The sequence below is a fragment of the Hippopotamus amphibius genome, chromosome 7, assembly GCF_030028045.1.
Source record: "Hippopotamus amphibius kiboko isolate mHipAmp2 chromosome 7, mHipAmp2.hap2, whole genome shotgun sequence".
NCBI classification, from domain to species: Eukaryota; Metazoa; Chordata; class Mammalia; order Artiodactyla; family Hippopotamidae; genus Hippopotamus; species Hippopotamus amphibius.
The window spans coordinates 44,610,237-44,626,240 of NC_080192.1; the positions used below are offsets into that span (position 1 = coordinate 44,610,237).

Below are 16,004 nucleotides of genomic sequence, written 5' to 3' on the forward strand. Positions count from 1 at the left end.
AAAAAGAGAGTTTAAATTTAGTAGTGTCATCATTAGTGAAAGATTCATCTGTGTAATTGAGAAAAAGGGCATTAAAAGAGATTGAGAGAGAAAGAAAAAGAAAGAAGGAAAGTAAGAAAGAAAGAGAGAGAGAGAAAGAGAGGAAAGGAGGAAAGAAAAAGAAAGAACGAAAGAAAGAACGAACGAACGAACGAACGAACGAAAGAACGAAAGAAAGAAAGAAAAAGAAAAAGGAAGGAAGGAAGGAAGGAAGGAAGGAAGGAAGGAAGGAAGGAAGGAAGGAAGGAAGGAAGGAAGGGAAGAAAAGCCTGGCAGAAGATACCCACAAAGCTCAGAAGAGAGAATAACTTAAATTGAGGGGGAAAAAAAGAAAACTCTAACCAGAGGCAAACCCAATTCACCCAAACTATAAAGCGTTTCCAGGAGAGAAGGTGCTAACTTTTTAAGAAAAGACCCATGTCAGTATAAAATAAGAAATAATCTTCGTTTGTCAGTCCCTGGCTAGTGCCCTCCTCCTCCTCCTCCTCAGCAACAATAACAATTCCAGCACAAATTACTAAGTATTGGTTAGTTGCTTATTGTTGACCTGAGGCTATGAAAGTTTAAAAATAAAGTAAAAGAAATTCTGGCTCTTACATGAGATAAAAGAGCAAACAAAATCGTTAGCCACAGTGAACAAAATAATAGTTTCCTCTTACAGGCTAGAAGTGCTCAAAAATTTTGAGACAAAAACAAAGTAAAACAGAATTACTTATGGAGAGTTTAACAGAGGAGGTAGAAGTCACTGTAAAGTTGTGTCCATGTGTATGTGTTCGTGTGCAGGGAAGAATATATTTATGGTGCACAGTCACCAGTTTTTATTCTATTCCATATTTTAAGAACACTGTGATAGGCCGTTCTACAATTTTCAAAATGCAGAACAATAAGATAAAATGGAGAACTTTAAAATCTGTTTACAAGAAGTTGATTGTTAACAGTAACGATAAATCCTCCCACTCTAATACAGACACCTCCTGGAGATGTTGCGTATGTGCCTACCTTTAAACAGTTCCAATAATATTGAATATGTGTGTCATTTTGTACTGAATTATTTTCAAAAACACATTGCGTTTGAATCTTTGGAGAACAGTGTAAAGGCTTTTCTGAAAAGTAAACAAGTGTGAGTGAATGCGGAGTTGAGAATAAAACATGGAAAAGAAGAAAGCACTATTATTTTATTCATTCATGTAACAAATATGTATTAAATTCCTACTCAATGCCACATACTGTACTGTGTTTTGGGAATGAATATATAACGAAAACCAAGTCCTCAACCTTAAAGAACTCAAAAGTAGAAGAGAAAGCAGAAGAGAAAGACAGATAAACAGCTGACTGTATTATAATATGATGGATGTTTCAAAACACAGAGAATGAAATGATTAATTAGTTCAGAAAAGGCTTCACAGAGGAAGTGACATTAAAGTGGGTTGCTGAAGGATGAAAGGTTACTCAGATGAATGGGGGAAGCAGCTTAAAAGGGCAAATCCAGGCAGAGGAAACATGAAAAAAAGCTAGTCTGTTTGAATCCTCAGTAATTGGGTTGAAGAGTTTGGTCTTAATAAATAGGCAGCAGCAGACATAATGACATAATAAAAGTAGTGTCATAGGAAAATTAACTTATCTGAGGTATACAGAGTGGCTTGGTGTATGTAGAAACGGAAGACAGGAAGTAGCTATTGTACCAAGAGAGGATATGGTGATAATGCATTAGAACAGATGTTGCTGAAGGACTTTTGAATCTAAGAAGTATTTTGAATGAACAACCAACTGACATTGATGCCTTGGTCCCCTTAGTAGATGATGGAGAGGAAGTACTAACAAATAACTACATGGAATGACTTGATGGAATTTGAAAAGATTTTAGATTGATAGAATTTCTTAAAAGGTAGGGGGCATGCAACTGACAGAAATGAAGTGGAGAAAATTTTGGTTTGAAGGGCAAGCTAAAAAAGATCAGTTTTAGACATAGTGCAAGGAATGTGACAGTGAACATTTAAAAAGCAATATGCCATAGGCAACTGAAAGTAAACGCCTAGGTCTAAGATAAGGGGCAAGTGCTAAATGGCTTTTGGCAAGAAATAGCAATCTGTATAAAAATATAAATGAAGTCTCAGAAAGAATCAAGTTTTTTTTTTAATTATTTCATACAATATTAACATTTCATATACCAGTATTTAGTAATAAATGTGGAGGGAGTTATTAAGAATTCATATCACAGCATTAGATATACCTGAAAAAATTAATTCCTTGATGTCCCCAAACGACTTCTTCCTGAACATGACAAGATCTGACTACGCCTGATCTAGTCATAGTCATGGTGATGGTGGGCAAAGAGGAAATACTATTGGAAAGGAGGGCTGTCGGCAAGCTCCTATAGATAGGCTGACTAATTTTAGTGAAGAGCAATACCAGGCAGACGCTTTGACTTTTGTCATCAGAAAAGAAAGAAAAAAATCAAATAATCTGAATTGAGATCAAAGAAAGTCAGATACATCAAACCAGACAAAAAAGATGAGAGCCAAGCCTGAGCCAATTCAAGAAGTGGTGAGGTACTCATAGGCAGGAAAAGAGCGGAAAAAAATTCTCTAGGCAGATGTAGGTTACCTCAGAGCAGCCACAAGGACCCAGTTTTCTCTTTTCTATTTAATTTTATTTTTTTTAATTTTTATTGGAGTATAGTTGATTTAAAATGTTGTGTTAGTTTCTGCTGTACAGCAAAGTTAACCTGTTATACATATATCCACTCTTTTTTAGATTTCTTTCCCATATAGGTCATTATAGAGTATTGAGTAGAGTTCCCTGTGCTATACAGTAGGTCCTTATTAGTTATCTATCATATATAGTAGTGTGTATATGTCAATCTCAATCTCCTAATTTACCCTTCCCCGCCTTCCCTCCGGTAACCATAAGTTTGTTTTCTACATCTGCAACTCTGCTTCTGTTTTGTGAATAAATTCATTTGTACCTTTTTTTTTTTTTTTTTTTAGATTCCACATATCCAGGAGGATGGGTCTGAACTTAAATGGCTCTGCTGTTATTCCTGGGAGAAAAGACAGGAACACTGCTGCAAAGTTGATGAAAGAGTCCTAGACTGGAAGAAAAATATGTGCCATTCACTAGCTTCCTGACCTTGAGCAAGTTATTCAATCTTTTCAGACCTCAGCATCCTCATTTGTAAACATATGTGGTTGTGAACATTAAATAAGATATTTTGTTCTACAAATATTTATTGAGCACCTGCTATATCCCAAATGGTATGTCTGGTTCTGGGGATAAAAAGATAGGAAAACATAGATCCAACCTTCACAGATTTTACACTAGTAGAAGGAGAGACAAAGGTGCAAATAAATATTAAAACAGCACCTGCTATACATAAAAATGGAAGTAGGTTCAGCATATAAAGAGTGACTGACTACACAGAGAAGGCTGCGATTTGTTCTGCCTGCAGGAAGGAAAGCAAGCTTCTGAACTGATAGTTTGAGTTGAATCTTTAAGGATGTTGTGTTTTCTAGGAGAATACAGCAGAAAGGGGCATTCTGGACAGAAAGGAATATCTGGGAAAAGTCATAGAGATACGCAACAGCCTGACTTGTTCGGGGGACTCCAGAGCTCTGTGTGGTGGAAGACAGGGAGTATAACAGGGTAAATGACTAGTGATTAGTACACAGAGACAGATAAGAAGAGAATCATCAAGAACCTCCATGCCAAATTAGGAAGCTAGAATTAAGAAGTGACATCACCAGACCTACATTTAGAAAGATGACTATGAAGACTGGAAAGCAGACTAGAGTGAGAAGCATCTCGAAACAAAATAGGACAACACAGCACAATTATGCATAAACAGCACACAATATGGGCTTTATCTTTGTGAGCACAAAATATTATACCATTATTTCTCTAAAGTTTAGTTCAATTTTGTGATGACCAATGGTTATTAAACAAGGTATTTACTTTGAAATTCCAAAATGTATGAATCAAATATAGATTTAAACATAAATATAAAAATAGGCACAAATATAGATATGTATGTAGATACACAGAGATAACTAAATAGATACAAATATTTCCTTTTCAGTATTTTCATTAATTTATTTAAAGCAATGTCCTATTCCAGTTTTTAATATTGACAACATCCTCTTGAATATAGATAAAGGCACTTTTCTAATCCATAGAGTCAAATGAACAGGAATGTCTGACAAAAATTTTTGAACAATACGATCTAGTTCCACACATGTTTACTGATTGCTTTGTATATGCAACCTCCAAATGTTAGAGGCTGGGGAAAGAAACACACCTGGAACACAATTCCTGCCTCCAAGCAACTCCCATTATGATAGGAAGATAGATACATGGACAATTCATTAGTGCTCTTTGATGGGTAAAGTATTAGCAGCCAGAAAAGTACTATGCGAGTAGAGAATAGAGGGAAAGTTATGGGTAAAAATGCTTTCAGTGTCTATGACCATGTTGATTCAGTTTTAACTGGTCTATCATAAAAAGAAGAAATATGTCACTCATATTTTGTGTCTTTAGAAATCTGTACTACCATGAGATAAAGACTTTTAAGATTTCATAGGTTAAACAAACTGCCACGAGTCATTACTAATCTGAACCCCTTGCTTACATAAGACTAGAACAAGGGATACAGGTATACCCAGCATTGCATATTTTGGCTTTTTCACTCTTGTTCTTCATGACTTATTCAAATCAGGACAAATTAAAGGAGAGGAATACAATCAAAAATTCAAATAAGAAAAGCAAACATATTGGAGGAAAATATACATCAGGTTTTATTTATGTGATGTGGTATCTCTGTGACTGCAATTATCACCTTTTGTAAACACATAACACAATGCCATATTGTAAAAATTAGAAATTATTTGGATTACAAGATATTAAAATAATTTTACTCTGTAATTTTATATTTCATCCTACTTTTATAAAGTTCTAAAATGTCCAAAAGCACTTTAAGCTTTGCTCAGCTGAAAGTTAACTAGATGTACTTGTGAAATTTGATGTCATTATTTAGCTGATTAGTTAACATTTTATAGAAAGCTAAATCATACTGATAAATGAAATAAAACTACAGATGTAGTCAACATAAGTGTAGCTTCTATACAGTAATTTTAATTAACATTTCAAAATTTCATGTTTAAAATACACATGCCTAAGATGTTGATAACCATTTTCATGTGCAGCTTGTTAAAGCAGTCAATTTATATTAAAGTCAGACTTATGTAAGCAACATATATGCAGTAGGCATCAAAGAATAATTTTAGAAATAATCACCATTAATACCTATAATGAAACAAGCACTGTACTGAAAATTTTACCTCTGTATTTGTTCACATAACCTTTTACAGAAAGTGGTACATAAACATAACTATCTGGGCAGATCTCTATTCATATAACATTATTCTGTGATTTCACAGTAGTTTTACAATAAGTAACCAAAATATGTTCTATGTGTTATATCTTTTAACTATCAACTACATTTCATTTACTGCCAAGCCACAAACACTTTAAGATGCCTTAGTCAATGCGGTAACTAAAAAAGCAATTATATCTCTGTAAGACTATCTTCAATGATGTTATAAGGCTCTCATAACCCCAAATAACTCCCTGCACAGGTTTTTATGAACTGATATACTCTCAAACATGACTAACACAGAGAAGGTGGGTTAAATTGTGAGTCTCTTCAATGACTACATCCTTCAGCTGCCTTATGTTTTGTTTGTAACATCCAGCATGAATGTGTCATATCTCATATTATCCAAGATGTGACATAGCTAAAGGAAAATGCTAAGATGAAACACAAAATGTACTGCACTGTAGTCAACCAAATTCTGAGCCTTCTGCATACTTACTCAAGAACCTTAAGATATAGCAATATTGATTTGGCAGAAGTCATCATCAATTAGTCATTTACCTATTCATTAATTATGATAATCCAGAGTCTTACAGAACAGCCTTGAATGTGCTTCAAATAATGTCAGTCACAGTAATAATTATGAACAGGTTGTCGAATTACATAGCTCATTCTGATTCTAGCAGCTCAAAAAAATCACTGTGAACAATCACCATATGCCATGTGCTTTTATATAACCCTCTTAAAATGTTCACATCGTTTGGCTTCCCTTCATTTTTTAGGATTTCTTGACATTTTTTCCTTCTGTTTTCCTTCAAACACTTATCCAATGTAGTTTTATATATTTTTAATCTCAATACCTTTTTAATTCAATGAATGAGTTCATATATAGACATAGAAACTGTTACAATCTTTCATAAATTATTTGTTGCCCTTCATTTCATATTTTTTGTTAACTTTTGACCAGACTTTTATTATTAAATACCTCATAGATGCTATACTTTGGGTTAAATGCCAAGAAGTGATGGTGAAATAAGCAGTCCCTAAGTAATGAAGCGTATTGTTTAGTGGCGGAGATTTACTTCCTGTCCTTTGCTAGTTAACACGAACTCACACCAAGTTACTTCAGGATCGTTTGCATAGAGAGGTAATAGCTTCTTCATCTTTTCAATAATCCTCTCTCTGCTTTGGCAGTAAGAATCTTTTCCTTATTTCTATGCTCAATTGTTCTGAGACACTGATAACACATTTCAATAAAATCAAAGTTGCCAATCTTTTTTGATACTCACATACTTGTTGCTCACATCCATCACAAGAAGTTGCTAATATTTTCAGACACATTAATAATAAGCTAACAAGGCCCTATAGTATTTGATTGATAAAATGTAATGCAGAGATTTTTAAATATACACTGATCAATCATCTTAGATTCAATTTCTACTTAAATCATAATGGAAATTTTCTTACACCATTCAGGTCTGGAATAATTCCACAAATAGGCTAGTCAACTCCCAAAAGTCATTAACATGATTACCAAGTAGCTAGTTCATTTTATATTATTTTAATTTATGAAATAAATAAGTCAAATGATCTAATTCTGTAATGAAAATTTTATTAATGATAATGAAATTTATTAAATAATACATTTTTGCAATTTAATTTCAATATCTAGTGACATAAATGATCAGTTCTTCAAATAATCTAGCTTGATAAAAGTTTACACTTGTTGCCAGATCAAAGAAGTTTGTATATTTCCAACGAAAATAAAAAGCATTATTTTTTTCCAAATTTAAAAGATTTAATAACTCATAACAAACAACTCCAGAATACACAGAGTGAAACAGCCCCAAAAGTTAACCAATTCAGAAAGGAAGGTCCACATTTATTCCCAGACCCTATATATTATTGTATCCCAAAGTAAGCTACTATAACATTTATAAACTGATTGTAAAATTATCAAAGAAAATCTTTGCTATTCAGGATGCAAAATCTGGACTAGCAATCCATTTACACAAGGCAAAAAATATTAAAATATTAGCATTCCAAAGTCCTTCTGAAATGGAACAGGGGTACTCAAAAGTATTATGTGAAGGCAATTTCTTTGCTCTTACTAACTTTTAATATGTGATTCACAAGATACTCCACTGGAAAACATATTTTGGATCCTAAAAGTAATACCATTATACTTAAGTACCTAATAGTAATAGTAATATTGGTAATAATAAGAAGAATAAAAATGTCTTAGATTTTTAAAACCATTCTGTGACAAAAACAGTACAAATATTTCATATGTATTTTGAAGATAGAGAAACAAGATCACACAGCTATTAAGTGCCAAGAAAGTAAAAAAATTAATCCATGGGATAAGTAGAAATAACAAATTGAACTTCGTTCTAGGAAACTGTAAAATAATATTACTCTGACAAAAATAACTTAATTGGTAAAATAGGTCTATGAGACTTTGAGGACACTGATATTTCATACTCATCTGTGTTCCCCATCTCTAACAGAGAAACTTGCAAAGAATGGGCATCCAAAAAATGTTTGTTATATGATGAAAAATGAGTGATTCAATATAGATTAACCCCTGGAAATATTTTGTCAATTAGGGGCCCAAAAAATGCCAGCAAAGTGCTTAGCAGCTAATAGAACAATATCATTTTGATGTGAGAAGCCAAATTATTTTTAGGTCTAGGAAGTGATATAACCCATCAGCTCTCAAAAGAAACCAAAGATTCCAAGAAAAACTCCTTATGGTCTTAAAAAGTAAAACAAAGAAACAGAGAGTTTTTAATTTTAGTTAGTAGTCTTCCATAGTGTATTGTGTTTAATGTCCTTCAAACTGGACTGATCAAGTGGATAGTGAGGAAGAGAATGTAATTAATGCCAAGTTTTGCTCTTTAGGAGCAAACGAACTGAACTCTTTAATCAGAAAACTTGGGAAATAAATAATATTTAGATGAAACTATCTGACCATACCACCACTACCACAACCACCACTACAACCAAAAGTACAAAAATATTTTTCTTAAAGTACTTATCATCCAAGCAAAGCTGTGAAGCTTAGGGAAAGAAGAGAACTTAATTGAGCAGAAAGATACTCAAATTCTAAATAAAAATAAATAGCTATTGTAATTAGGTAAATCTGAGCAAATATTAGAGAACATGTTTGATCCACGTAATACAAAAATAATAATAGGTAGCTAAATATTCTTTCTGTTCCATTATTGGGCTAATCCTCTGAAACTTATTGTGCTAAATTTTATTTTCCAAACATGTCTATGAATATGAACAGTCTAATTGAGGTTATGGATCTGTGTTTTTGAGCTACTACATAAACAAAACAACTTCTGACAGAGGCATGGTTGGTCAACTAAGATCAAAAAAAAAAAATTCTAAATCCACCCACACCTTCGAACTGAAACCACCACACTAAAGAAAAAAATACAGTGTGTATAGGAAGCTGATATATAGCTCTTCTAATAAACCATGAGGTTTATTCCATAGAAATAAGCAAAATGAATGTCTCATTTTGGGTACTTGATAATTCTTTGAATGAATTAAACAAAATGAATGAAATGTATAACTGAATGGAATGGTAATAAAAAAGTGGTGGCAATCCATCAGACCAGTTTATATAAAATTAACATTAACACCACTCAGGAAAGACATCACTGAACTATAAATAAAATCTCAAGAAGAGAAAATAAAATGATTCAAGGAGTTAATTGGACACAGGTGGATTTGAAGTAGGTTCTCCGAGAAAAGAAAGCACCTCCACATATCTTAATTTTTAAAGACAAATATGACAAGGATAACACTCCAATCATTAGAATTTTATTTTAGTCCCAGGGAAAGGTAAAAAGCTAAAGATAGAAATGTTTCAAAAGGGGCTTACTTACATTTGTGAACTGTAGATCCACAGAGGTTATTCAGCTCAGTGTCAAAACATGTTCTACCCCAAATCATCTTTTTGGATTCTTGGTTGAAGAGAGCTGCCTCTGAGTGGTGGCCTGCATGGTACTCTAGCCATTACCACACTCTCAGACTCTTAAGAAAAATGATAGCAAAGATGTGTACACTCAAGATACCGACCAGAAGGTCTTACCCTATTTCACAGCGAGTTAACACACGTAAAGTGTCTAATGGTACACAGTAAATACTATGGAAGTCTTTATTATTGCAAGTGTTACTGGAGTAATTGAAGCAAAATCTTCATCAACCTCAAATTATTGCTTTTTGCTTACTCTTGACAGGAAGCTCTTTTACATTTTTTGATTCATGTCATTTGAACTCACTACTTTCATTTACCACATCTTTGTCTAGTAACATCTGAAGAGTGTTAAGGTAACCTTGATGAAAAGGAAAAAAAAAAAAAAGTCCCATAAAGTGTTATGGCCTGAGACAGTCACTCCTTGCTTAGAAATGACTTGTGTTCTAATGTCTTTTAAAACATATAGCTGCCTGGTTAAGGATGATTAATAATTAGAAAATTAATGAATTATTCTTTGATTGTCCTCTTAGTCCCTAGCTTTCCTTTTTGGTTGAGTTCACATTACAGATTTTGCAAAGCAAATTGTTTTTAACATATCTGGGAAAATACTGAATAATATCAAGTGTTGAACAATTCACATTTAATAAGAAGATAAATCTTTTTACCAAGCATGGTAAAAGGGACAGATTGAACTGGTACAATCTGCTGTTGCAAATCATCAATACTTGAGAGCAATGATGTCTAACAAAACATTTCATCATTTTGGTATAAATTTTTGGCATCATCATTTTTTTTGTTTATCAAGTGACGTCCAACCACTTTTAGCAAATCGGAATATTTTGCTTGCAAACTGCTCTAACCTAAAAAGCGAATGAATGGGTTAACTTTTCCTGCATTATTTCTAGAAATGAAAAAGGACAGCCTTGCACTATTCTTAGGCTCCAGGTTCAGCAAGAATTTTCTTCTTAGGAAGTATCTAATCCTGTCAACTTATTGGTTGCTTTTGAAATTCCTAGGAAATGTAGAAAGACCTTGACACCATGCAAACCTGAACACGGTCTTCAGAAGAAATATTTTATTCCAAAGGGAATGCTCATTTATCTTTTATCTCCAAGTTTAAAATATACAAAACCTGAAACACTTAGTGTCTTTCAGAACATAAATGACTTTTTAAAATATCATCCTTTAAGAACATACATGAAATTTCAATTTGCAGCTTTGTTTTAAATGTTAAAAATGCATATAGTAAAAAAAAAAGTGAGGTAATGTGACTAAGTAATACCTCCCAAACATGTACCTGAATATACAGAAGTATATGTAAGTATATGTGAAAGCTAATGAATTATGTTTACTTTTTCTTTGCTTTCTAAAGATATCTTACTTAATAAAAGCTGATCTTCCATTTGAAGCAGTAAATGAAGCAGATTTACATTTTCCGAGACTTAACACAGCTTGATGAGAAGCTTTTCAAGTTTCCATTTCCCAAACTGTGAAGCCAATGTCTTGATTCTTATATAAGAATTATAAATGTAAACAGACAAATGTATGAATGCAATACCAATACTTTGATTGACATTTTATCCTCAAAAATGTGTTTGTGCCATAAAATTTCTAAGTCAGTTAATGTACATCAACAATTAACAAAGGACTGGCCATATTCACTCTTCATTCTAAAAGATGTCCTTAACAAGGCGACCAACACATCAGTAAGATCACTTGTAAAAACATTTTCTCAGTTTAGGACAGAATTAGTCCTAAACTGAGAAAATGTTAATCCAATTAGTTATTGGATTAGCCTTAGTGAGAGTTATTTTAACATGTTAGTGTAACAGATGCACTTCCTGTTTTCACTGTTATTCTTTGCTAGAAATTCTTAGTACCTCTTGAGTCACCATTAATTAGAAACCAAGTCTCTGGCCTGCTTCCTCACACTGACAGCATTTTTTGGATTATCCTAATTGGTATACTCTGAGTGTTAGTGTCATTCTCAATGCACCTACATTTACTCAGAATTCAGACCCGAATTCTACGAGTCCCTTTCCTCTGAGGGTACCAGCTGCTGCTCTCTTTGCAGCTCTTACTTCCTCTGTAGACTTTCTTTGTTTGTTATAGGCCTATTGTCCACCAAAACCCCAAACTTTTCTGACCATTAATGCTAAGGTAAAAGCAACCCGTTCTCCCAGAATAGAAAGCTACGACTCTCCAGATCCTCTCAAATAAGAAAAAAGAAATTGTTTCTCTTCTTTAAAAAACGGAAGTTGATGTTTTCAGCACAAAGAAAAATTACTTGCAGAGGGTTTGGAGGGAAGAGTGAAGGGAAAGCACAAAGAAGAAGTCCATTTTGAGGACCGTGACCCCCAAGAGAACCAAGCGGGCACTTCGTCTACTTTGCTTCTAGTCTTTCAATGTAAATGTCACTTTTAAGCTACTGAAAAGGATCAAAAATACCATGGACCCTTGGGACTAGCCATAAGAAGCCTTTAAATTTTTCATACTCAATATGTCAGTCATTTGAGAATAAATATCATCAACCAGTTGAAAACAACTGGATCACCTTCTAATTTACTGACTTCTCAGGAGTAGAATATTATATGTGGATTTTCTATCATAATAGACAAAATACAACTGTATGGAAAATCATATATATATACACATACATGTATATATACATGTATATATATGTATGTATACACACACACATATACGGTATTCAGCACTAATAAGGTAAGATTCTAAAACAAATATTTAATTCCTAAATGGTCTATCTCTGACAGTATAGCTCTCCTGGGCAAATATATTTTGATATTGATGAATCATAGGCAATAGCACCAAGGTACCAACGACTACTGAAATGTATATTAACTAATTTTAAAAAGCATGTGAAAGCATGTTTCTTTACAAACATCAAACCAAAGATGGACTTGACATGAACAGCTGAACAAGTAAAATATTAAGCAAAACAACTTTTTTCTCTCTCTAATTTTCTATTGCCACCTCTCTGAATAGTAGAGTGTTTATTATTGTTTAGAATAATTAAGCAGTATATCTTTACATTTAAACTGGAAAAAAATTGAACTCAATAAACTCTGTATCTATTTCAGTTCACCAATGATTTTCTCAACTTCTTTTTGAATAAAAATAAAATAATCTAAGAAGTAAAAGTAATTTTATTGCAATGCCTATTAAATTTAGCAGGCAATTTTTGTTGGAGCATATTAAAATGATACTGAGTCTAATGGCAAAATTCATTTTTACTATTTTAGTCCTGCCCATGATAAAAACATCGAGAAAATTTATCAAGGTTTTGGGCAACACACTTTGAGATATCCTCAGTATTTAGCATAATGAAGTTTAGTTGCATGATTCTCTATTAACAGTTATCTTTATGCCCAGGTATGTGTCCTCATAAAAATTTAGGAAGAATTCCCAGTCCTCAGACTTTATCAGTGTATAAAATTATTGCTGTGTGAAGCTCCTTAGCATTCCAAATTATTTAATAAAAGAACATATACTCATGTTTAATAATTCTCATTATAGCAAGCATGTCCTTACAATGCTACATGCAGGAAACTAAAGGATACACCTATTATACAAATACAAATTATAGTGAAAACCTGTGCAATATGAACAGGGAATATGATTTTGCCGGCATCAGCACCAGGTCTGTAAAATAAGGGGTTCTTCATGGTATCATTTTACTATTCATCCTTTTCCTGTACAAAACCTCCTTTATCATAGACTTTTTCAAATTAAAATGATAAAGAATTGTTGAAGAATAGTAACTATGCTTCATGAGTCCTTTCTTTTCTCCCTTTGGAGGAAACACAGCAAGATTTAATATGACTGCCATCAATAGCATACTGTAACTTAATTCATCTAACAATGTTGTCATTAACAACCAACTTTGATAAAATAACATCAAGCAAAAGGACGACTTGCCCTATGAAATCTAACCCTAGCCCTGAGCTAAAGAAGTTGCTTCTGTTGATCTTGACACTTCTCTTTGATGAATGCAACATGATATAAGGTTTATGTTCCTATAGAATAGTTCACATTGCCAATATAGATAAGCATTGATTTGGGGAGAGTGAGTCTAGATACAAAAATTACAGAAAATTTTTTGCAATCTATACATAATTGTTATAAATCTAGGCTGTCAGAACAGATTACTGGAGTTGGAAATGTTAGGGTATTTATACATAAAATTGATGCCCCTTTCTAATGGAGCATTTATTATTTTCCAGGTCCATGATACCTACTCACATTTGTATAACAGTTCATACATTTCCAAGACCTCGCAAGTTATTTTATCGTCACGAAAATTATGTGTGCTTACTCAGTCAATACGATCATCCCATTTCTCAAATGATAAGGGTGAGTCCAAGAAGTGAAATGCCTTTCTTGGTATCTGAATTTCTTCTTGCCAATCCATTCTCCTGACCTTCTACCATACAACCGGTAAAGGCCTATATCTATAAGATGGTATCCTTGATAAGTTTGTTGGGGAACAAGATTTTATGGCAGCTTTTATTCCATGTAGTGTTCTTAATGTGAAAACATTATTTCTTTAGCAGTAACTGGCTGTAAACACATACAAACACATACACGCAACCTAAGATTTTACTAACAGTTAAGCAGACTACACAAGTATACTATCCTAAAGCAGAGCAAGAGCTTCCTTAACAATACTGTGTAATTCTGGGCTTCTTTATTGCTATTCCATCGAAGTAGACTGTCATAGTTATCTCCCTAAGCAAATTGAAATTGTATTTCAGTGCTTGAGCCCTGGTGTCTAAAAATAATAAAAGCACTGTTTCTGAGATTAGAGACAAAAGAGGTCAGCTTCCTGAATTTCTTTACTTCTGACACAAGCTTGACTTCTGGTTTTTCTAATTTAAGCTAAGTTCTTGTGTAGCCCAAGCCTTGTTCTCCTAGGTAAGCATTTGTGCATATCACAACACTATGAGTTACTGCTGACACAGCCATCACTCTTGTTCTTTCTAGTATTTCTTTCATTCTTTTGCTGATGCCATTATGAAAAGTAATGCTGACACAGCCTTAAAGCCACTTAATATCCTTCCTTATCGATGTGGCTAACTTAGTCTTAAAATTTTGTTTGCAAAGAAGATATTAATGATCCATGGAGGAGCATTTGTGTAGAGTCTCTTCTTACAGGTCTTATAAATTTAGTATATTGAGGTTGCCTACAAAATAAATTTTAAAAACTACTGAAAAAGTAAAAACAGCCAATGATCAGAAAGTATTTGTAATCTTTAATATCTGAATATAAAGAGACATAATAATAAAACCTGTTTTTGCTATTGCTTAATTAACTGTGATGGAGTTTATTCTTTCATTTCTTAGTTTAACCCATCATGAATTCCCATTTTTATTATAAAATATGGATTCATATCTTACCATCCCAAGGTTTTTATACTTCCAGTATACGGTCTGTATTCTATTAAGCACAACGTCTCAGATGTGTTATTTATACTCTGTTCATCTTCAATATTCCTTACAAAAATGTTCTTCATTTATAACAACTGGTAACAGTAATGAAGCAATGTAAAAACTTATTCAAAGACAAAATCCAGTATGAGGACATTGAAACTTAGGATATACTGCATTGATAAAACCATTAAAAGCGGTCAGTTTTCACCTTGAGTATAATCCTGTTGATTACTTTTTAATCTAAGATGTATTTTTATAATGATGAATAGAAAGGATTTTGTCATAGATACCTAGCTGAATGAGCTAAAAAAAAAAAAAAAAGCTTACCTGTATGAGTAGCATGCCATTTGTAAAGCGAACATTTTTAAATATTTAAACATAATAGAATTATAAATCAGTAATAATCCACAACATAATGAAAATTAAATGAAAATCTTAAACAAATTTGGTTGAAAGTCAACTAAACACCAAAATATATTTTTACAAATGTTTCAATATCCTTAAATATTTCAGTTTTTAAACTTCATATTTGTTTAAAAATAATATTGATGGTATTGATGATTCTTCTTCAAAGTTCTTTAGGCATTTTTAATTAATTTTAATGCCATAATAAAACAGTTCACATAAGATTTTTTAAATTGTATTACATATACATACATACCTAGATATATAAGGCTAAGTAAAAGTCTCACACATTTGTGCAAATGAACCATGTTGCCTTTATAAAATATAAAAAAAATGGATAATTCAAGCTTATAAGTATGATATTACAATTGTAACATTTCTTCTGAGATATGTAAGATTGCCTGTCTTATACTTAGCAGGAGTTGACTGAATTTATGGTGGAGAAATTATATCATGATTTTACCTTGGTTTAAATACTATTCAGATCATACTTGTAATCATGACAGATAACTAGATAATAACATATTATTAATAACTTAAACATCAAAAAACAGTAGTGTAAAATAAATATATATTATGACTCATGCTATATCACAGGTGAAATTTGAGCTTCTGGAAATTGACAAATGTTAATACTTTGCAACTTTTACATAGTGCCACTTAAAATAAATCCAAAATTCAAGTTCCAAAACAACACATATCCTGGGTTCTGTTTAATAATAACATAGTCACTTACTGATTAATAGT

The 16,004-nt window shown here is 32.6% G+C and overlaps 1 protein-coding gene across 1 annotated transcript in view; it reads right to left on the minus strand.

Moving 5' to 3' along the window:
• Positions 1–16,004, minus strand: part of TRHDE (thyrotropin releasing hormone degrading enzyme) — a 356,245-nt gene that overhangs the window by 139,410 nt on the left and 200,831 nt on the right. The gene's annotated exons all lie outside the window — the stretch shown is intronic.